The sequence below is a fragment of the Mixophyes fleayi genome, chromosome 6 (genome assembly GCF_038048845.1).
Source record: "Mixophyes fleayi isolate aMixFle1 chromosome 6, aMixFle1.hap1, whole genome shotgun sequence".
NCBI lineage: Eukaryota > Metazoa > Chordata > Amphibia > Anura > Limnodynastidae > Mixophyes > Mixophyes fleayi.
In genome coordinates, this window is record NC_134407.1 from 185,150,984 (window position 1) to 185,176,394 (window position 25,411).

The 25,411-nt window shown below is 40.2% G+C and overlaps 1 protein-coding gene across 3 annotated transcripts in view; it reads left to right on the forward strand.

The window, feature by feature from the left end:
* Positions 1-25,411, forward strand: part of RALY (RALY heterogeneous nuclear ribonucleoprotein) — a 131,927-nt gene that overhangs the window by 44,421 nt on the left and 62,095 nt on the right. For 2 of the 3 annotated variants that reach the window (XM_075177552.1, XM_075177554.1), the window contains exon 2: positions 2,203-2,277. The exons of the other annotated variant lie outside the window; for it this stretch is intronic. The gene's annotated coding sequence lies outside the window, so the exon portion shown is untranslated. The remainder of the gene's footprint in view (positions 1-2,202; positions 2,278-25,411) is intronic. 3 annotated transcript variants of the gene reach the window in all.

Genomic DNA, 25,411 nt, shown 5'->3' on the forward strand with positions numbered 1-25,411 from the left:
CCATAAAAAAAAAATACAACTAAACACAGAAATTTAGAAACATACAATTTCACGGTAGAGAAGAACCACTTGGCCCATCTAGTCTGCCCATTTTTTAACCTATGACAACCTCAAACTCCATATGATTCTTAGTTCTTTGTAAGGATATCCTTATGCCTATCCCAAGCATGTTTAAATTGCTCTACTGTATTAGTCTCTGACTTATCCACTACCCTTTCTTTGCAGTACTTTTCCTCAAATTTCCTCTGAACCTACTTCCCTCCAGTGTCAGTGCATGTCCTTGTGTTCTAATACTTCTCTTCCTTTGTAGAATGTTTCCTTCCTGTACTTTGTTAAAACCCTTGATATATTTGAAAAGTTCTGTCATATCCCCCCATCCCCTTCTTTGCTCCAAACTATACATATTAAGATCTTTTAGTCTTTCCAGGTAAAACTATAGGAAGCTACTCCAGAATTTAAAAGTCTTACTTAAAGTATTTATCCACAAAAACACAACAATGAATGATGAGTTTTTGTGGACAGCAAATACAAAAATATCTAGTATGTACATTCAGTTGCACCCACAATCTGGTTAAATGGCAGTAGATTCTTCAGGCCTGGCCCTGATGTGCTCCCTGTACCTTGATGTGCGGAAGCTTGCGTAGGGAGGTGCATTTAGAACTATAATTAATCAGCCAGCTCCTGCCAAACAGAAGAGTCCAAGCTATGTATAGAGGGGGTGTGCCACCAAATTGTAGTTCACGCTGCAGCATGCTAAATCCTCCTTCCACATAGACAGGTGTGGGGAGAACACAGGCGTCAGACCTGCAGAAGGGCACTGGTTTGGAGCAAATAGTTGGTACAACTATTTTATATGTGTTACTCACAAAATTTCTTAGATATCCTGCACTATGGTGACCACACATTAGGGGGAATTCAATTGGTCGCATTATGGGTAAAAGTACCGCGGCCTGCGCTTTATTACCGTTATTACGTACGGTAGTTTCAATGCTTCCTGAGCTGCGAGCAGAAAGCCGGGTTAAAACTAATAACGGTAATAGTTTTAACGCCGCGCAAATTCGGGGGGAATTGAATTCTCCCCATTGGGTCTTATAGCTTATTTACACACATTAGGGTCTATTTATCAAGATCATGCTATTTTGAAGCTTTTCTTTTTCTGCATATTGTAATATTGTAAAAAAATATTGAGCTAATAGAAAACAATGAATAAACTTTATTAAAGAAAACAGGGAAAAATGTTTTTTTGTTTTATTTAAACAAAGCATTTTGTTCCTGTGGGAGCCTCTGCTATAACCATTCTTAGATTGTGATAGCAATAGGAGTATACATCCGCTGTCTGGAACAGACCAGTGACCGCTGGCTATTGCTGGTGAAACTATCACCATCAGGGAGAACTTGTTAACTAGGGAGAAGCCCACGATCCAGCGAAAACTGTTTTTTTGTTAAATAGACTCCAGTATTTTCAAATGCTTCCAACAGCCCAAGCAGATCTTTTTTCTTGCTCGAGTGACCCCAGTTATCATTCACAAGAATGAGAAGTGTACAAGGAAGGGGCTTTGACAAACCCAACAAGGACTGTCTGAGCAGGAGAGAGAATCTGCTGCTTGAGCTGCTAGAAGTATCAGGGGACCCACTAAAGCGACGGATCCACAGAGACCAGGTAAGTAAAATTTAGGATTTAATTGCAACACTCCAAATTCCAACAAAATCTAAACTTGCACATTCCTAGTTCTCAGAGCCTGGCAATAACTGAGAATAATTAGTAGTCATTTCATTTGTGTTCAGGTTTTTATATTGGATTACTACTACAATAAAAATATATATGATAAAAAGATTCAGTTAATTACGCTTCTTTGAACACTGCCTGTGAAGCTTTGTGCCTTGTAATTAGAAATGGTCATATTTGTGCATCAAACTCCTCAAACTTTGCTTAAAAATGGCTCCATTAATCTAACATACTTTTGTTTTACGATCTGTGGACAATCAGCAGTCCTACTTCATTAAGAGTCCTCTACTTAGTGTTCAGCTGTGCTTCTCTCTGTGCCATCAATGAGTAATATCACTAATTCATAGTGAATTGATTGACTGCATTCTCACGACAATTGCGCTATCACACAGCTACCTACCTCCGCTGTGTACAGGAGATGGGTCCTTTTTAAGACATTATTATTCTAAACATTTTTTTTCTCCCTCTGTCCACAGGTGGCTCAAATAGTCTGCTGGGCCTATACATCAAATAATCTCTTCCTGCATTTATTAGCAGATAGTCCATTCCAGGTAAGACGTAACATATAGCATGTTTCCTTCATTGTCAGAGTAGGCCATTACCTATGGTGGTACCATTGTCAATGAAGCATTAAAGTAGCCACTTTTGGGCTTACCAGCCATTTACTGCAATGTTTCTTGCTTTGCCTATAGCTAACTAGAACTCACCTTTTGCTATATTAAATATTAAAGTAGTTAGGAGAGAGAGATTACAGATTTAAAATAGGTATGTTAAAGAATACTACAGAAACATTGGGCCAATTTAGTCCACTAGTCATTCTGATGCCTAAAATCATCCGCTCTTTAATTAAGGCTGTTTATCAGAGGACAATTGCTTGGTGACATCAACAACTAAGATCAAATCAACTGACAGGCAAGTGTTAAAGTGCATTACATCTGCTGGTGATACTGTACCTGAAGGCCTGGCTTAACTGTGGAGATGCCCTGGCGTGAGTATTTATGCCCCTCCCACCACAGGACTATGTAATATGCCAGACATTTGACCCTGCAACATATCAAATTAGAGATGCATCAGACACTGGACAAGTAGGGAACTGCATGAAGAGCTGAACACTAGGGGGTAAATGTATCAAGCTGGGTTTAAAAAGTGGAGATGTTGCCTATAGCAACCAATCAGATTCTAGCTATCATTTTGTAAAATGATAGATGTAAGTGATAGCTAGAATCTGATTGGTTTTCAAACCCGCCGGAAAACTCTCAGCTTGATACATTTACCCCCAGGACTACAGTCCATGCCATTGTATTATATCATGCTCAGTGGTGCTGCATTATATGCATCATTTTTTGTTGTGTGTTTTGTGAGCTTGTGCTAGAATATGCTCTTCAGTTGTGTTGTATGATATGCTGGACAATTTGATGCTATATCGCAGGCAGACGCTAGGACTGCTTCATATCCTTGAGTCACTGTATTATATTTTTATTCTATATATGCGTGCCACCAGTTCACAAACTAACGCCAGAGACCCACAAAGCAGCGCGAGCAACACTTTCCTAGGAACGGCAGTGTAGGCTCCAAGTATAAATGCAGATTATTTGCTTTTTTTTATGTAACAACTGAGTACAAGTGTCCAGACACCTAAATCAGATTAATCTACAGTACAGTATGAGCCACATTATTCTGTCTTTTGGAAAACCTGACTGTGGCTAAAGTTCTGCTCAGCATTCAATATTTTGACACAAAATGGAACATATTAACTGTATTATCAATAACTCATCTGCTAAATGCTCCGCAGTCTGGTCTCCCTGGCTTGAATCCTTACCCCACTCTCTTTAGGCCTACTGTCTGGCTCAGCAATGGCTTCTGGGGATGAGATGGACATCTTGACCTTGCCTTCTTCCCTCCAGTATTTGATGCTGTTCTCTTGTTTACAGCGTGGGTAAACGTTATATATCAGATAGCACACAGTCCCAGTGAGCATTGGGATTGTATGTTATTAACAATCTCGTGGGATTTAATGCTGTTCTTATGTATTTATAGTTTATGTGCACTGTTACACCCTATGCACCCTCCACCCCTCCAGTAAATTCTTCTCTGTTTGTTCTCTGTTCTCCCACCTTATTTTAAATATTTAAATATATATATATATATATATATATATATATATATATATGTGTGTGTATGCTTTATTTATAGGATGCAGCAAGGTTTCCGCAGCCCCGTCCAAAATACAGACAGTGGACCTTACAGGGTAGAAACATACAGAACGATAAACAAAAAATACCAGGACTTCAAAGCTCAAACATAGCTTGCACATTGAAGAATGAGCAGAAGAATAGGTAGTGAGACAGCAGGGACGTGGGCCTTGGTCGTGAGAGCTTACATTCTAAAGGCAGTGGAAACAGACAGGAAGCACAATGGGGAGTCAGAGGGGATTCATCGCAAGAGAAGCGAGAGGCAGGACAGGGGAAGAGAGAGGTGAGGAAATCTGGTATGGAGAGCATGTTAGGTAGATGGCTGGTAGGCTATGAGGAAGAAATGAGTTTTAAGCGCCCATTTAACAAACTAGGAGATAGTTGGATGGAGTAAGGGAGGTCGTTCCAGTGGAGGGGGGCAGCCCGGAAAAGGGAACGAGATGGGGTTTGAGTAGACAGGAGGTTGGAGATGTAGGGAGCAGTGGAGTGGGTAGGTGAGGGTGAGGAGCTTGAATAGGATTCTGTAGGGGAAAGTAAGCCAGTGTAGGACAAGGCAGAGAGGGGAGGCAGAAGAGGAGCGGCAGGAGAGGAAGATGAGACTCACAGCAGCGTTAAATATAGAGCTGAGGGGGGCAAGGTGAGAGAGGGGGAGACCGGTGAGGAGAAGGTTACAGTAGTCAAGACGAGAAATGATGAGTGCGTGGATAATGGTTTTAGTGCCATTCTGAGATAGGAAGGGCCGAATGCGGACAATATTGTGGAGTTGGAGGCAACTATATGAGTCTTTTTCCGTCTACATAATCTGGATATTACTGAGTACCATTCCTGGACTCTAGAAGCACTGTATACAACTACTGCCCTGCATATGCCTGAAAGGTGGAAACAGAGTGTACCCCATGGGAAGAATTATCACCATATATACAGATAAGCTTCAAAGATTTTATATCTGGTACGCACATTTATATTGGTGAGGTGCGGGAGTTCCAGTGTGTTTTTGATGTTTCTACAAATTCACCCTTACTGTTTGAGTGTTATAGTAATGCCTCCTTTATTCACCTATATGGATGATTGAGTTTCCTGTTCATAGCACATCTTCTGTATTTTTAGTATTTACAGTATTATACTATGTGGCGCCCCTCCCTATTTGTTTTGTTATATATATATATATATATATATATATATATATATATATATATATATATATATATATATATATATTTATTAGGCTATGATTCTTACTTTCATTTTAGAGGTACATGTAAGGTTGTATCTGGGTAAAGTAATCCCTTGTGGTATATTTACCCAGAGTTATAGCATGCGTCTCTCCTACAAGTCTTTGTGACAGGTAACTTAGTACAAACTGTACAGCTACCTTATATATGTGGTAACCGTGTTTCTTCACAGCAGAGATGAGTTTTTATAAGGAGATTGAAAGTGGTAATGATAAAAATATCGATTCCACAACAAAAGAAAAAAACTTTAATCAAGTGTGCCCAACCCAGAGGGAGCTGGGGGGAAAAAATAGAGCCAGGCCTTATACAAAACGGCACCCCTGTCTAAATGAACCTGCCCAATGGATAGATGAGAGAGCCCTCTCCCATCCATCATCACTGAAAATAAGGGAAAAAGGACTTAAGTGTCTGTAGGGAGGAGGGGAGACTGATGATACTGCTACAGAACAAGAAGGAAAATGATGATGGGGGAAAACATACATATATTTTGTATCCACACTGCAGAGGTAGATTTATCATGTTAACTTCTAAAGGATGCTACAGACTTTCCAAAATTGCACAGGGTTAAAAAAAAATAGCTGGTGGAATCTGTATTCTTATATAAACTGTACATGGTGTGGTTAAAAACAATAGGTTAATTGGCTGCTATCAAAATTGACCCTAGTCTCTCTCTTTGTGTGTGTGTGTGTGTGTGTGTGTGTGTGTGTGTGTGTGTTAGGGAATTTAGACTGTAAGCTCCAATGGGGCAGGGACTGACGTGAATGAGTTCTCTGTACAGCGCTGCGGAATTAGTGGCGCTATATAAATAAATGATGATGATGATAATGATAAGCAATGAAACAAGGAAAGTTCACTTGAACACAAAGCCTAATCGCATAATTTGGATAAAATATTTTCTGGTATATAGGAAAATATGGAACCTTATTTCAGTAAAAATAAGTCCTAACATACATATAAAAGTTGCAATGAGTCATGAATGATTTGCATCACAGGTACCATATAAAGAATTGATTCCTATAAGATATTCGTGATATATGCAGAATGGGAATGCACTGGGTATAATGCTAACCTGTATCTGAGATACTTTCATATGGAGTATATTTACAAAAACCATGCAAATAGTTTCTATTGTACAACCCACTACAAGTATTTTGCTTTAAATTTCAGTTTCTCAGGCTCCGCTTCTATACCTCACCCTTCTGTGTTCCACATGGACAGGTTTACAAATGTTTAATATTTTAGGCAAACTTTATGGCCGTGTGCAATTTCAATGCATCCAGCTGTGAACTTATGTAAATTTGTGGTAGATAAATGGCATTTATAGTACAAGTATGAATGTGCTCTAAGCATGATAATGGTTAAAAAAAAAATCTTACCACTTTCAGCTGATAGATAAAAGGTTGTCTCCTGTTTTTCAATTAAAGTAACCTAGGCTTCATTTAGAAAAAAAAAAATATTAAAATGTTTTCAACATCATCCACTTAATTAAACTCTGGTTTATTCAAATGGAAAATTAATTGCATAAACTGGAGCATACTCATCTCAGATGGAAAGGGTAGTAATTATGGTGGACTAACACTGAAAATACTTACAGAAGATTTAACGTAAATGTTTTTCTTTTTTTACAATATATCCGAGTGATGCCTGGATTTGTTAAAAAATAATGTGGATCTCTTATAGCGAGTTTACAATTTTTGTATGTGGATGAGTTCTAAGACACATTTTTAAGATGTTTGCTCACTTGAAAACATTACTTCTGCAAGAGATTCTTCACACAGACAATACTGCCAACAGCAATACCCTACTTTTAGTGCACCAGTCGGCAACACGTTTTTTTATCTGGCATTTTTCTAAGAAATGCTTTATGCTAACAAATTTATTTTTGTTCAGCAATGTATTGCTATATTGTTTCATAAGTTGGATATAGAAACTTAATTTCATATACAGGCGTTTAACACAAACAAAATATTCCTACATGAGGTTGACAGGAGACTTGCAAAAATATTACTCTTTACTGTTGGGGTTACATGCTCTTTCTACAATGTAACTCTATCCTTGGCTTCTTGCTTGCACTCATTCCCCAGCTAACAGTGTGACACTCCCTGTCACATGTAGCCATATTCTAATTTGCCCAATTATGCAAATGAATAGGTCACTGTCACCCAGAAGATCAGCACTCTTATCTTGAAATACTGTATGCTGCTGTGAGCTTTCTGACAATCTGAATATCTACAAATTGTTTTAGCTCCACCCACAGCAAAAATAGAGATACATGGATGGGTAGGAGATGAGAATAAATACAAAAGGTCCTCTGACCTTAGTCAGCTACAGACATACCCATATTTTGTCACCCTTCAAAAGTCCATATGCAGACAGAGCTTATGAAAACTGTTGTCTGATTTCAACATTCAGTGTTCTCCCCATAAAAATTTGCCAAGAAGTAAGCCGGGTGGGGGCAGATGTAACACTTTTTTAATAATAATGAAAGATTTCAAAGGGTATTACCCACACCTGCCAAGACTGGTGGTCAGTGATCTAACACACTCTGCTGGCTGCAGTGCTCACATAGTGCCTGCTGTAATAGGGGAAACAATGGTTTATTCTATTATAATAGGACTTTGTTGGGCTCCAAGAGCCAGGTGGCTAGTAAGAACAGCCGGGTGGAGCACCTGGGAAATAGGTGCTGGGAGAACACTGAATTTGTTGCCCCGTTTTTCTAAAAAGAGAGTTTTGTTTATTTCCATGCAACCTACCCCTAACAAAAACAAATTGCCTGTTTTACTAGATTAAATAAGTGGTCTTATGAGTAATTTATATAGTTTTAACGACACATGAAAAGAAAGCAAATTTTCAGAGTTGTGCAATGCTTTCCATTGTACTGGCTACTGTCTATTAAGTACAGTTGTTCAACATAGCTTTACAGAAGGACACAGTTTAGGTTTGAATTAAGTATATGTTGAATGTTTTGGAGTTTTCCTTGTCTTGCCAGTTTGTAACAGAATGAGGTGATTAAACTTTGGGTCGGAGAGGTAAAAACAAAGAGTGTGTAATCACCATTAAATAATCTCATCTGGAGCTGGTTGTGCTAATAGAATGCAAAATTAGGGTGGAGAAAGAGCAAATTGCAACCACCGAACCAATATGTGTAACTTAATAAACACTAATTTGTGCTAAAACTTTTTTTCATAAATTCAAGTAAGACTCATTCTATAATTAATCTGTTGATGGCTGAAGTTTAGAAGAAAAACAACCTGGAGTTGGATGAAAACCTAGCAAACATTTTAATTTCCTATATTTTGTATCAATAAAACAAATCAAAACCAATTTGAATTAGAATAACATAAATAAACTCATAAAAGTTCTAACAGTTCTTATCACAACAATCAGTGTAGATTAGAAACATGTAAATGCCATGGGACATGTAAAATATCAAATGACAATACTGTATGACTTCAAAAACAGAGAATTAGAAACAAATAGAGTCCCCACAATGTATCAAACAAACCACAGTAACGCTGATGGATATAACAGATCTTAGGAACTATCCAGTCACAAAACAATCCTGTTAAATCCAACTAGATGTAGCAACAGAGTCAAACTCCACTTAGCAACACTTGTGTTCCAGTGTCAATTAGTCTGAAATAAGTAATATGTATGTGGCAAACTTACTTATTCCGTAGTCTCCATTAAATGAACATAATTCTCCTTGTAACAAGTCCCAAAATGCAGGTCTTAAACGTTATTGTCATGGCTTCTCCTTTGTTCCACTGACGCATTTTATCGCATTGTGTGAGACTTTCACATAAATGGATCTTTGTGTTTATAACTGAGACTACAGTGCACCTTAAGAGCAAAACTAGTTCCTGAGTTATGCAAGGTTTTTCATTAACCTAGCATCTATCTGATAAGTACCTTTGTTCTGATAAGTATATAGATTAGCAAATAGCATAGTTAAAGCAAGAAATTAGGAAAGAAAAATATACATTATTTTTCTCTTCTATGTGGAAAGTTTCTTAGACGCTTGTGTTTTATTTATTTATTTATTTTAAAATGAAAATATTACTTTGCAGTTGTAAGTAGTCTACTGGTACTCTAACACTACTATAATAATACTCTACAGTACTATACATTGGAGCAACCCTTTGAAGGTGTAAAAACCGCCGTCCAAGATGTGAGCAAGTTGATCACCTGGAAGTCCAGTTGCTTTACATAAATGAGCAACTGACAACACTAGGGCCCATTCAGAGCATGGAAAGGAGTTTTCTGTTCACTGAGAAGGCACTGGTTGGAGCCAGTGCTGAAGGTGTCTGGACACTTGGGAGAGCAGGATCCTGAACTAGATGTGTTAGAAGATATAGAGGAAATAGTGTAGGCTCAGTTAGTTCTGGTCTGACACACACCAATAATATGCCACATTGGTTGATACTGGGGATGTCAGTTTTGGAATAGCATTCGTGCAGCAAGATACTTCCACAAGCAATCAGGGGAACGACTATTATTATTATTATTATTATTATCATTTATTTGTTAGGCGCCACAAGATTTCCGCAGCGCCGTACACAAAGCAAACAGTAGACTATACAGGGTATAACAGTACAGAACAATAAACAAAAATACCAATGCTTCAGAAACTCCAGTTAGGTTAATGCAGTAGAGGCGGAGTAGAAGAACAGGTGTGGAGACAAGAGGGAAGAAGGCCCTGCTCATTCGAGCTTACATTCTAAGGGTGGGTGAACGAAACAGACACAATTGGAGGAAGTTGAAGTGTGGGGAGAGGGACCGGGAGGAGAGAGGGTAGAACGTTTGGAGGAGATGCGGGGTTAGGTAGAAGGTTGGTAGGCTTTAAGGAACAGCCTAGAATAATACTGCTATAACAGATGTGTTGCAAACAGGTAATTGCAGTAGAGGATTCAACTATTAGAAGGACACATAGGATGATAACTTGCTATCTCCTGGGTGTTTGGGTTTGGCATTTTGTGTATCAGGTATATCGATTGTTGGCAGGGGCTTTGGGAGGACACAGCAGCATGGTAGATTTTATTACCAATGACAAAGTTAGAGGTATATGTACAGTCCTCAAAAACTATTTCAGTGACATAGGCAGTAAACTTAAGGCAAGTACCTGTGCCTCGTACTACCCCTGAAAGACAGTGGGAGGGTTTGGGTTTTTAGAGAACTGGGTCAATTGCTTCGTGTCACTTGTAGCACTCACATGAGCCTGTGTGATGTGTGGGTTTGAAAGGGTTGGTCTAAAAATTACTAAACAACCCCAAATTGCTATCTCATAATTACTATTTAACTACCTTCTGCTACCACCAAGAGCTTTCTTAAAGGTAGTCTTCAGTTATTATCTGACTTTAACTAAATGACTGACTTATTGTAACCCAAACAATTCCTTTTATCTGGTTATGTAGCAATTATAACCAACCAAACTTATCTAGCACATGAATAATTCAAGAGCACAAGAACAGAACATTATGAAATGGAGTTTGTTGCCAGGGGAACGGCAAAAATGTGGACAGTTCTCAGTAGTAGACTGATATTGAGAAATCTGACCATTGGATAAATTTTTCATATCTTTTAAACACGCTGTTTTTCCCTGTCTGTCTCCCTCCTTGTGACTTCATTAGAAGAGGTCTGTGTCTATGCTAATTGGGATTTACAACTCTTTTCCCTGATTATAAAAACAAATAGTTTACATCTCGAAAATAATATTGCTTTGATGTATACATCTCCTCATAAGAAGCATTAGTGATCACACTATGAGTCTTAGTATTCACCACATCTGGTCTGTGTCATAAACTTTACCTGGAGATCTTGTGGCTGCTTGGAGACAGGACACAGGCACAGGAGAATGCTATGAGAGAGCATATTATTATTAATATTATTATCATTTATTTGTTAGGCGCCACAAGGTATCCGCAGCGCCGCACACAGTACTAACAGTAGACTATACAGGGTGAAACCATACAGAAAAATGAACAAAAAGTACCAATACTTCAGAAACTCCGGCCAGTCATATGCAGTAAAGACGGAGCGGAAGAACAGGTATGGAGACAGGAGGAGAGGGGGCCCTGCTCATACGAGCTTACATCCTAAGGGAGGGTATAATATGGCATGGGGAGGTTGTCAGCATAGTTGGCTTAACCCTTTCTTTAATTGCTCACAGTGGGGCTGATGCAGAGTGAGTACTACGCCAGTTTGCCTAGTGTATCTTGTGTTAAATTGCTATGCACATGTCCACAAGTGGGTGTATGCATATGTGCCCGTACAGGTTTGGGTAATTCTGCCACTTACATGAGACTGCCGCATAAGAGATGAGACAGGAATTGGACGGAGCAATTCTAAAGTGGGCACAGCACAGTAATGGTGTGTTTATACAATTGTGAACGGATGCTGACCGGGAAAAAGTGATGTATTTTGTGTGCATGTTTAACTTTTGGAGACTTTTTTGTGAGAAGGATATAGGGAAACTATAGCAGTTCAGAGGTGGGTAACCTCATTGACGAAAACAGTGAAAGGGATAAATTACATTCAAGAGAGGTTAAAAAAAACTAGATCAAGTTCAATACAAAGACTCAGGCAACAATTTTTTTTGTACCAAGGACTTTATAGAGGACAAGGGGCCATCAATCGTAAATGGATGAAAGACGGTTTCACCATGAGAATAGGAAGGGTCTTTTTACTGTAAGGGAGGATATGCTATGGGAATCCTTACTACATGAATTGGTGATGACAAATTCAAACAGAATTTAAAGGTGGACTGGATGCCTTTGTTACAAGAAGCCATATTTGTAGCTCTAATTTTCAAAGAACATTATGGCGGTGATTGACCTACAAAATTTATCAGATTGCAATTTGTTAATTCAGGAAGGATTATATATAAACTTTTTTTAAAAAAATATATATTTGTATTGCAAGTCATGTTTTTGATAAGTACACCCTGTTTTGTGTTTATGATCGTTACATTTGCTGGTGACACACTGAAAGTTCTGCCCCTTCTGGATTTTAACTGTAAAGACAGAACAGAGGTCAGGTCACCTGACTGATTGGTTTCTTGCCCACTCACTGCTAGGAAACAACTGAACAGTGACACAAATAATACAGGAAGACCTGGAAGGAGCAGGAGAATTGTCCTGACAACAGACATGGGAGATCCAACACAGTAAAGTCAACTATGAATTTCCAGAGTCTTTTCTGGTACAAAAATAATAATTAAAAATGTCTCAATATCCCCCAGCTCCCTACTTTGTGGTATAACACTTTTGGTTTTGCACTAACACACAAACAGTAAAATCATACTTGCCTACTTTTGGCAAGTTGTATCCGGGAGAGGGGCATGTCTAGAGGGCGGGAGTGCGTGGGGCGCAGCCAAACGCGCCATTTTGGCCCCAGCCCGCGCTACAAATATGCCGTTTTGTTGCGGGGCGGGGCAAAAATTACGCAATCACCACAAATTGCATCATTTTAGCACCGCAATTGCGGGATGCCGGAGATTTGCCAGCTCTCCTGGGAGTCCGTGAGACTGACCCAAATTTTGGGAGTCTCCCGGACATTCCGGGAGAGTTGACAAGTATGAGTAAAATGTGTTACTATAAAAACTGCACCATCGCCACAATTCTTGTCTGCAACAAAACGCAAGGAGACAAAGAAACCCACTAAATGGACATGCAAATGACAATAGAAGGAACATGGACATATATTTCAGTTTAAAAAAACAAACCACAAACACAATAAAATAAACATTTATTTAACCACCTTAGTTGTGCACGTTACCAGCTGAAGATGGCTTCCCAATTTGCATGGTTAAACAGTGCTTCCAGAAGTGCTGTGCACTTAGGAGAGATTATGGATATGCATGGATTAAGGGAATGGAGGCCCCTGGGCTTAGGGGCCCCCCATTCCCCTGTGAGGCCCCTCCCCCTGTTAGCCGCCTGCCGACGCCCCCCCCCCCCCAAAGCGCTTACCTTCTCTTGTCACTGTTGAACTTCCGCAGCGTGCTGTAAGCTCCTTGCTGAGGAGATCTCGTGACACTCTCATGAGATCTCCTCAGTATGGAGATTACTGAGCACTGCGGAAGGACAACAGTGACAGGCTCAGCAGCATTGATCGGCCCGGGAGCACCCTTGGCCCGATCAATAATACTGCTGAGCTCTGTTAAGGGCCCCCCTGGATGCCCGAGGCTCCTGAGCTGTAGCCCAGTTAGACCTCGGGTTAATTCGGCCCTGTGGATATGTGACTAATATGAGTGGGAGTGGAAGGTGGGTGATTAAATTTTTTGTATTTTTGTTTAAAAACTGAAATGTGTGGCTCCATCAGTGAACTCTTTAACTGTGTCAGACCACAAGTATACACAAGTGTATACATTTGGTATTGATATAATTGTGGCGTAGTTGTACAAATTGGAAAAAGGTTGTTGTTTGCATGTGTTACCCTAAATAGTGATCATATAGTGAAAATATATTTATGGGGAAACATCTACTTACATGAACTAGACTAAAAAGATAATTTATGATGTAATCAATTTATACCAAACATTCTCTGATGACTGAGAATCAGAAAACACCGAGATAAAAATGTTAGTACTGTAGTACGCTTACCTTACCACCAATACCTGACTCCTGTTTGTAACAGAAACACTAACATTGCGCTGGCCTAATAAAAAAAAAAGGGTTTATTTGTGCCAGATGATAATAATAAATTATCATCTGGCAAGGAAAGGGTTACATTTTTGGGAGGTGCAAGTGCATTTGGTGATGTCAGCAGGTGTCGCTTTGTACATGTTTTTGGCAGACATAGACACAGTTTGATCACAGCAGGGAATATCCCTGTCACAGGACTCTATCAGGCGCCCTGTGTGCTTAATTTGCATAATGAGAGTGATTTGCATAGGCAACTTGTGTAGTGAGTAGTTTATTTGTCTGGGACACAGCCAGCACTCATCCCCAGATATGTGCCATCTCGCCAACTGGCAGTATTACTTATGTTGGTTCCTCGCTGCAAAACAAACTGAGGTATTAAAATATGCCAGAAAACTCATATTGAGATTTATTCTCAAGAACAATCACTATACAACACCCATTTTTAAACGTTAATGATATATGCATTATGTGCCTCTGGGCTCCTCTGCGAAGGAGAGACTGTTGCATCGCTGAACCATTGAATCACTCGAGATTTTGGCTATGACTGCACTAAATGGATTTGTTTTACTTGGCACAAGCATAACTAGTGATTTATGAATCTACTTATACTATATCTCACATTTCCCTATGTAGAAATGTCTACTTTATGTCAAAGCATTACAAGGTAGTAATAAAAAAATACTGTAGCTATGTTATGAAAAGTGCTGGCTCCTCAACCAAACTCACCTCACTCATATGGTACAGGTAAAAAAATAGAACATTTCCATTAATCAAAGACCTATTGGTTTTGTAGTCACCTTAGTGGTCAAGTATATAAAATGTTGCTATGAACCGAAACAAAAATAGGGAATTTAGACTGTAAGCTCCAAAGGGGCAGGGTGGGATGTAAGTTCTCTGGACAGCGCTGCCGGAATTAGTGGCGCTATATAAATAGCTGATGATGGTGGTGATCAAGTGACCCGGGGCATTATCTAACACTTGGACCCTGAGATAGACAGATTAGTTAATGTTTACAGGTCATCTGCTAATATGAATATTAGCCAACAGAGACTTATATACAACCAAACCTCAGACATCATCATCATCATTTATTATATAGCGCCACTAATTCCGCAGCGCTGTACAGAGAACTCACTCATCAGTCCCTGCCCCATTGGAGCTTACAGTCTAAATTCCCTAATATAGACACACACTCACACAGACAGACAGAGAGGGAGAGCCTAGGGTCAATTTTGATACCAGCCAATTAAACTACCAGTATGTTTTTGGAGTGTGGGAGGAAACGGAGCACCCGGAGGAAACCCACGCAAACACAGGGAGAACATACAAACTCTACAAAGATAAGGCCATGGTTGGGAATCAAACTCATGACCCCAGTGCTGTGAGGCAGAAGTGCTAACCACTAGGCCACTGTGCTGTGCTAACATGTCTCTGTTTTCCTGTTGTTGTGTTGCTCCATCACTCCTGGTCAGGGGAGGGCTGGCAAATTTTAGCCCAGTGGGCAAGACTCGACTTAGCAGCTTATTTCAAAGGAAAAGAAATGCAGGTGGCCCAGTGACCCAGCCCAAGGTAGCCCACCATGGGACCGGTCCAAGGGGCAGATGCACCCTGACCCCCAGCCTGCTCCTGGTAATAGTAACCCTGGATATTCAGAAGGCAGCTCTCAGTGGAGAAGTGGACTGTTGAAAACGTGTTGCAGGTCGGACAAGGTGAATTTGCTTATGTCCTTGGTTGAATGTAGCATAGTAACCAGTGAAGGAAAGGATGCTAGTATTGATTCTTGGCATTAATATATTCTCATTTAAAACATGGTGCTAACAGCAATGAGTTATCTTAAATCAATGTAGTTCAAATTACACTAATGAAAGCAAATGTTTGGTTGGTTGCTATTGCATAGCTGCCAATGCTAGTTTTTTTAAAAACCTATCACTAGAAATTCTTGTCCCTGAAAATGTCCCCATTTTGCAGTTTTGCCCAGTTGTACATGATCATTTGTCTAATTCTTTATAATGGATGCAATAATCGCAATAGACTTTTAGGGGAAGATTTTCCCAGCGCGGAAAAAAATAATAATTGCATTTGCACTCCTGACCTCCCATTGGGGTTTGTCCAGGTGCAAATTTGTTCCATTAAACTAGATTTGCTCCTAACTCTAGATGACGTCCAGCATGTTCATATTCAGTGGGCTATAGACAGGGACAAAACAGTACATTGCCAGACCCACAGCAATATTTGGGTAGAGGCTCAGCAATGCAGCTCTAGCCTCCTGCACCCCTCCCCACCCCTGATCTGAGCAGAGCTAGGGGGCTTCACTGAGCATGGCCCTAGAACAATAAAAAAAAATTATACACATGAGCAGCAAGCAGTACACAATAGGGATTAGAGTGCCCAAAGCTTTAGATGTGCCTACCAAGTTGCATACAGTCCATGTATGTGTACATTTGGATTAAGATACTGCAACTGCACAACAGAAACAGCACTGTGGAAACAGTAATAGAAATAGTACAGACATTTTACAAGTATCTATTATAATTGTCACAATCTGCCTCCGGCTGCTCTGCAGTATCTTCCATGAGGATGCTGTTTGCCTCCTGCAGCTCCTGTCTGCCAAGAACTATGTTGGACTTTGCAATTATATGTATCCAGCCTTTAGTACCGCTGTTCCACCAAAGGGGCCACTGTGGTACTTGGATTGTTCTCCTACCTCCTAAGCTCATTACCCTGGGATGCTTAGCACCTGTCTCTAGCCTTTAAAAGACTGTCTTTCCCAGCAGTCTTGGCTAGTTCATCTGTTGCCTTAACTTTTGCTGGTTTGCCTGTGTGTTATCCCTGTTTGAGTTCCTGGTATTGACCTCTGCTTGTTCCTCTGTTTTGGCAACTTTTCCTGTGACCCCTGACCAGGCATTGTTGTAACTTCACATCTACTTTCTCCCTGATATTGTGGTGGACCGCCTGGCTTAGATCCCTGGCTTGTTTGACTCTCCTGTGTTACTGTGTCTGCAGTGCATTGCTCCCATAGCAATTCAGCATCTACAGTCTGTAGCAGCTATCCAGCTATCTAGCTCCTGTGTCTGCAGTTGTTACACCTCTGTGTCTGATCCCATCTCCTGGCTGCCTGCCTACCTGGACCTCCGAGTACTTCACCCTGCAGACCACTACACTTTCTCTGCCTGCTGATCATCCGTTGTCTGTGCCTCCTGAGTAACCTGGAATCCTGACACCTGTGACTCATCCTTTGCCTCGTGCCTCCCGAGTAACCTAGAGTCCTGTCATCCATGGTTCATCCGGTGCCTCGTGCATCTTGAGTTATCCAGGTATCCTGACAACTGAAGTTTATCCTGCTTCTCCAGCGTCTGAATCAGACCTTGTCATCCAGTTTCTCAGCACTGACTCTTTGAACTATTTTATTATTGACCATTCTCTGCATCTGTGACTTCCTGAGTCATCCATGCTATAACTGCCATACCCTGCTGCACTTGTTGCCTTACCATTTATTGCATCCTAAACCTGTGTACCTGTGGTATTAATAAACCACTTTGTTCCACTTAAGCTCTCTCAGGGGTCTTCATATTGATAATCCTGACAATAATGTTAAGTCACATCAGATCATAACCATCTGTATGAGTATGGCCATTTTTATGGTAGTTTGTAAATAGACTCAGATCTCAGCCCCTCAAACATGCTTACAAATTCTGTTTATTTGAGCTGTACTGGTTTCTGAGTCATGCAACAATGTAATATACAGTACATAATGATCAGGGCTACTATACTTGATGCTTAGTTGTAAGGAATTCGCAACACACCTTATGTTGACTGCTACAAAGCTCCCAGTGGGCTGAATTGAATTGTCATAGGTTAGTAGTACAAGGGAACACAAACCACGGGGATTTCAAATTCCATTTTTGCTCTTCCGATTATATCATCAGTAAATAAAGAACAAAAAATGTAACCACTAGCCGGTCTTGAGAAAATGTCACTGGACACAGCCTGCTCCTACTGTTCTTTTTTAAATATTATTATATACCAATCTACTGCTCCAAATTATGCAGCTTTCAGTATATAAAAATAATGCAAAATTACCCCTTCTTAAATTTTTCATGTATTGGATTCCCATTGACAATTCAAATTCAATTGCGTCGTAAGACAACACCATTAATATTCCAGTTTGGGGATCTTTCAGAAGGAATACAAACCAAAACAGCATTTCCCAGAACACACATTTGTACCCTGGCTCAATGTTAAACCATTAACGTAATTTAATACAAGGAAAAACAATCTACATAGTGACCCCAAAGACGTTACTTAGATTATTGATCAGCACAATGCCCACCTACTCTTCTGGCTGGCACGGGTCCTGTTACCCAGACAGAATGCAGTTCACAGAAAAACACTACAGCTAGGAAACTGCTGCCAGAACCTAATTACCTTCAGCCAAAGCTGCTTTTGTTTTAATTAAAGGTACAACCGATCCTCCAGCAGATGGAAGGTGTTTAGTATTATCGGAAGAAATTGTGCCTCAAGTTAACTCTCTCGGGTAAAGCAAAAACAACAATTGGTCCTGTCAATATATTAAACTAAAATCCTGGGTTATAAGTTAGGGAGAAATAAAACAAATCAAGGTTTTCTAATATTTTGTTCACAAGCAGATGTGCTGCTAGGATCCTCGAAGACCCAGCAGGGCTCAGCACTTTTGTAGTCAATTCTACCACTGACGGCTGAAAATATCAAGGTAATATCCGTTTATTGTAGCCACACAGGAAGCAGTCAAAAGAGCATGCAAGTCAGGTACGTTGGTATAAGCTGCATAGACGAAACATACCTGTTCTAAAACAATTTCCAGGGATAGATTGCTGCCGGGTAGGTGAAACTATACACATTGTGGGCCTGATTCCTCTACGGATACAGGTCCTTTGGCATGGCGTATCTTGCGTGAAATTGCTCTGCGCATGCGCCAGAACGGGACTTATGCCAGCAAACACAATTGCATATAGTTTATGTCCAATTTATGTCCAAACCCAAATGACACTTCCGACTGTCTACTACTTGTAGGGCGGAAAGTGGGCAGGAAGGGGCGGACGTCTACATGCAATGAACAGTAAGGGTGTGCCAGGGGTGAGCGCACGCACATTTGTCCGATTCAAGTTCAGGGCATCTCTTAGGTAACTGTTTTTTAGCTGTATCACTTGCACGAGTTACAGGGCAGGTGTAAGTGCTGACTAATAGTGATCACTACACCTATGCCTGTTTATGCAAGTAAGAGAAACTATAGCAATGTATTTTCTGTACAGTATGCATTACGAACATTCTGATTTATATATATCCCATAGATTGTAAGCTTGCGAGCAGGGCCTTCTCACCTCTTTGTCTGTTTTACCCAGTTTGTTTATTAGTTTATTATGTTTGTCCCCAATTGTAAAGCGCTACGGAATATGTTGGCGCTATATAAATAAATGATGATGATGATGATATATTTCATGTAAAAAACAAACTTATTTTAAAACATATATTTTTATTAATGATTATAGTATTAAGAGTTGCAAACTCATTTTCTAAAATATTTTTATTCGCATGAGTTCTGATGGGACTATATATTGCACATATGCATATCCTGTCCCGTGTTATGTCTGCATATGGCAAATAATGTATAGCCAGAGAGTATGTATACCCAATGCAAATATTTCTTGAGATCTGCTTGTATTTGACTATGGGCATATGTGCATGCAAGGTACATGTTCTTTTTTTAACGCAACTTACATTCACATTGCGTTCGAAGATGAATCAGGCACTTTGTGTGAAACACTAGACGGATGGTGAACACTATACTTACCCAGCATGACCATAACACAATGACACAGACCCTATACACATTAACAGGCCTATTTAACAAAGTAGTGGTGTTGTTTTTACTGAAGATAAGGCTTCCCGGCGGTACAATTACCCCCACGATCATTCTTCAGGATGGCAATAGCAGAAGAAATTCAATGGAAAAATGCTTTATTATTTAAATAAATCACTTTATCATATGGGAATCATTTTAAAATATATTTTAATATTTTTTTTTTTATATTTTTAAACATTTTGTTTCAACAAGTCCAGGGGATATATTTACTAAACTGTGGGTTTGAAAAAGTGGAGAAGTTGCTTATAGCAACCAATCAGATTCTATCTGTCATTTTGTAGAATGTACTAAATAAATGATAAGTAGAATCTGGTTGGTTGCTATAGGCAACATCTCCACTTTTTCAATACCCCGCAATTTAGTAAATATACAACCGGGCTTTCAGTCCCACTGCGCATGTGTGAACTGGGTAGCTGGGTGACATATGTGCATATCAACTGTGACTGGCTGAGCGAAACGGTAAGGTAAGCCTTACTGCTCCTGGCCAGTATCGCCAAGGCCGCTGAGTATCGCTCCGCTGCCACAATGAGATTTTATTGAGAAATGATGGGGATAGGAGATTTTCTATTGCTGCCATAAGTGGCCCTATCGCCTGTTGTTATTACATAGCCCCAATAGAACCCTACACTTATACATCTCGACCTGCCCACTGAACATGGTTACAATACAATTCTGGTAAAATATTGTAAATATAAGGTAATACACCTCTATAGAATACATGACCATGACCATAATTAAATTATATTGTGTTTTAAATACTTGTCTGTACAACTTCATGATAAAATGAAGCCCAAAGAGCACTATCCAGAAGCTTTACTTGGTTAGTACTGGACACACTTATACATATACAGTAATCTAGAATATCATCAAAGGCATTTTCAGGGACAAAAAACATTTGGGAACACCATTTAGGAAACTCTACTTGATTCGCGGGTACTCTACCTGAAGTCCCTAATGACCCGAATATTTACCATATTTCTACAAGAGTTCCATCTAACAAGAGATGGTAAAAAAAAATAAAAAAAATCTCACAAAGTAATTATGTTTTTTTGTATCCAGCTTGTTAGAGATGGTTCTGCTCTCGTCCTTCCATGATTTAATCGAGCTGCCGGAAAAATACAGCGATCTGCCTGCACAGCTCAGCAAACCAGAGCGAGCGCCCCATTAAATCATTCAGAGACAGCAGTACACTTTATCATCCAGTACCAGGACCAGATGCTATTAGGAGGGAGGAAAAGGGAGAGGCTTTAACCCTTAGGCTAAAATGAACACAGAAAAAGAGGAAAGGTAAAAAAAAAACACTTCATAACTTTAAGGGCTAGATTTACTAAGCTGCGGGTTTGAAAAAGTGGGGATGTTGCCTATAGCAACCAATCAGATTCTAGCTTTCATTTATTTAGTACTTTCTACAAAATGACAGCTAGAATCTGATTGGTTGCTATAGGCAACATCCCCACTTTTTCAATCCCGCAGCTTAGTAAATCTAGCCCCAAGGGGTATATTTACTATTCGCCGATTCCTGTCACATTAAAGGCATTTTTTTGAAGACAAAAAAGACAAAGTGCCATTTAAAAAATGCCTTCAAGGCGCCAAGAATCGGCGGTTCTACAGAACCACCACATAGTAGATATACCCCTAAGTGCTTCATATAGATATTAGGGAGGATTTTTCATGTTAAGAAATCAAAATATTGGAACCAATATATTAACTTCGACTTCAAAACACTCATCCAAGCTGTACAATACCATGCACCATAATGGAGCTCTAGACTAGTTTTCAGTAAGTTTGAAGAAAAACCACCTTTCATTTAATGCCATATCCCATAGTAAATTCAAGGTTTGGAAACAGTTGCCTATACTTCATCATATCAACGGTCTACTGCTTAGTCTATCTGTTTGCCGAGATCTATTATTACTTATCATTCCTGGCTCTTGAAATGATGAGGAAGTTTCCTAATGGTGCATTACACAGCCTTCTTTATTCTTGCAGAAATCTATGTCAATAGTGAACCTACTGACCATAGTCCAGGGCACAAATCAGTATGTTTTTTGTTTTTGTTTTTAAAAAAAGGAAAGACCTTAATGTAAAATGTTATTTTTTTGCAATATCCCTCATCTAGCAGGTCCACGTTACTCTCATGTGCAATAACCTGCAACAAACGGCATCTGAAAGAGTTTGTGTTCAAAGTTTGGGCTGTGAGCCCTGGGCCATCATGAGGCCACAGGTTCCTACAGAGATGAGTTTCTCCTGAGCCATGGCAGTCCTGACATTTTGTAGTTGGGGAGATTAAAACTTTCTATTAAATTCTTGTTTTAGATCCACAAGATCCTATTATTTCTACAGTTTATATATTTTTCAATCTAATTCCATTTTAGAATCGACCCTTCCTTGTTTTCAACTTTTTTGTATTTTTCCTAAAATACTGCTCACTTTAGCCTCATTTTTACTGGTGTTATTTTTGTATGTTTGAATGTCTTTATCACACTGATCTAAGTGCAACTAGAAATATGCTTTTCTGCATAAATGCAACTGTAAGGTGCAACATGTGTCTTATAGGTATTGGGACAAGGTTGTTTTTTTTTTAACGTCTAACCACCTGGAGAATTCTCCTTGCAGGGAGGAAATGGGCATGCGCCTACCTAGAAAACCTCTCTAAAAGTGTCTTCTCCACCCCTGCCAGGTAATCTAAATGCTTCTACACTTTAGGCGAATCTTGATGAGGCCGCATACTAGAGGTGCTAGTCCTCATCATCAACTTAATGACAATTAATGTCATTTTAATGTATATTTAAAAAAAAAAAACTTTATAAAGCTGTAGCTGCTCATCCTAAAAAACTGAATTAAGCACCAGCTACTGGCAGCCATAACCTGCATGGTTATGTTGGTGCTTGCAGAACTACAAAAGCCTGCATACTGGTGGCTGTGAGAGCTTACCGGCACTTGTAGAAAATTATTGTCCCAGCACCCATTGGCCAAAGGTGTTGTAAGTGCTATCAGCAGCAAGCTGTTTTCCTTAGGGGGGGGGGGGGGCTTCATTTTTTTTTGCAGGCATTATTTCCCTAGGGAATAAAGCTGCTGAACAGTACCCTTTATGACAGGTGGACCCCACACTACGGGTCGCCCTGTTATAGTGTGACTATTTTGTGGGTGGACTCAACATTAGTCATCCTCCTGAATTAACAGTAATCAGGCTGGGATGTGTCCCACTATGTCAGAGTTACCCCATGCTGTTCCTCCCACCTGCATGCATAATAACCAGCCCAAGCTATGAGCCCCAGTGCTTGCTTCGCTTTTTTTGGTGAGGGTACAATGCATTGTTTTTTAACCCCGTACTATGTAAATAGACCTCGCGTCTATTAATATTTCATTCTGCACCAGGTGATCATCCATAGATGATCAAAGTGCGATCGTTCTTGTGTTGCTTTATTTTGACAAGTCGGATCGTTTGGATTATTTTGGGGTCTTTAAGACTGAAGAAAAGAAGATTATTTTCAAGAACATTTTCAATAGTTTTTGGGGGTTTAATTTTTTTGGACCACTTCAGGGCCTTGGATGTGATTTTTTTGGGATACCTACAGGACCGTGGAATATTATGGTTTTATTTATGGTTGGTTTCAAGCATTGTTGGAGTAAAAGCTTACAAGATTGGATCGATTACAAATGAAGACACCCGATGGTAAGCTTATGGGGATTTATTATTTTTAATAAATATATGTGGTTTTAAAGAGGTGTCTGGTTATTTTAGGGGTTTTATTTTTTGTTTTCAAACTAATGTGGTTTAAAAGAGGGTTGTGAGGTTTATTTAAGTTTTACTTTGTGGATCTACATGGTTCAGCAGGCCCTGGGAGTCAGGGCATGCTGGCACTTGTGGTTCTCCAAGTGCTAGCATGCCCAGGATGCCATGGGTATGCTGGTGCTTGTAGTTCTACAAGCACCAGCATGCCTGGACTGTTAATGGCAGCTGGGACTTGTAGTTTCACAAAGTAAAATTATGTTTTATATACTTTTTCTTTATTTTTTTTCACTTTATTACCCTACATCCACCGACCCAGGGGTGTAAGAATAGCCTTTCAGCATGGGGCTGGGTATTCCTAGAGGGTGGACATGCACAATTTTGTCACCCCCGTGCTGAACAGTCTAAGGTTGGTTTGTCATTATGGCAGGGGGAGCCCCGACTGCTTGTCCCCCTGCTATAGTGCCATCATTCCCGGCTGGTTTGCCTAGTGCTGGTTTTCATGAAATCGGGGGGACTCCACGCATGTTCTCCCCCCGATGAGAGAGGACCTTGTTGTAACTGAGGGTGAGGAGTTTGAAAGGGATTCTGTAGGGAAAGGGGAGCTAGTGTAAGTCAAGGCAGAGAGGGAAGGCAGAAGAAGAGCGGTGTGAAAGGAAGATACGTTTTGCAGCAGTGTTGAGTATAGAATGAAGGGGGGTGAGGTGGGAGGCCGGTGAGGAGAAGGTTACAGTAATCAAGACGGGAAATGATGAATGCATGGATATTGGTTTTGGTGGCTTCCTGAGATCGGAAGAGCTGGATGCAGGAGATGTAGCATAGTTGGAAGTGACAAGATTGGACAAGAGATTGAATGTGGGGGGCAAAAGAGAGAATGGAGTCAAGGATGATGCTCAGGCAGTGGAGTTGGGGAACAGAGCAGATGGTGGTATTGTTAACAGTGATAGAGAGATCAAGGTGGGATGAAGATCTAGAAAGAGGGAAGACAATGAGATCAATTCTGGCAATGTTTATTTTGAGAAAACATGAGGACATCCAAGAGGAGATGGCTGAGCGGCAGTCAGATACACAAGAGAGATGGGGTGGAGATCCGAAGAAAGATGTAGAGTTGAATGTCATCAGCGTAAAGGTGCTACTGGAGACTGAAGAAAGTGATGAGATCACCCAGGTAGTATACAGCGAAAAAAGTAAATGACCGCGAAAAGTGCCTTGAGGAACTCCTACAGGGAGGGAGGATGAACCAGACATGGATACAGAGAAGGAGCTGTTAGCGAGATAAAAGGTGAACCATGTGAGGACAGAAGCAGAGAGATCGGGAGAAAGAAGGGTCTGAAACAGGAGGGGGTGATACACAGTGTTGAAGGCTGCAGAAAGGTCCAGGAAGATGATCAGGGAGAAGGGACCCCTGGATTTAGCTGAGAGAAGATCGTTAGTAACTTTGGCCAGGGCGGTTTCAGTGGAGTGGCTTGACAGTGCTGCTTTGATATATATCACTGTAAATCATTTTTACAGCTATATATCTCTATAACTTATTTTTTACCCACAGTCCTGCCACTGTTCCCTGTAATTACATTCCCCCACCCAACCTTTAATTTATCACTTCTCCACCGCTACTTGTTTTCCTAAATACCCCACCACCCAAACCCACAATTCTGTTATTAATCACCCTCCCTCAATATCTTCCTCTTTAACCAACTCTACCTGGGTTTCATTACAATCTTTAAAAAACGCCACTCGTTATTCAACACCACTCTTCATTACCACCCGTTATTCATCATCCCCTTTATTATCTCCCTTCTTCAACTCCCCACACATTATTCATCACCCTCCCCTTTCATCCTGTTATGTACCCCCCTTTCTTCACACAGTAGAAGCAGCGGGTAGAAGAGTCTGTCCCTGCATCTGATCAATTGATGATGCAGCTCCCAGTCACTGATAGGCTGGGAGTGCAGTGATGAGGTCACTACAGCACTGGAATTCCAGCTTA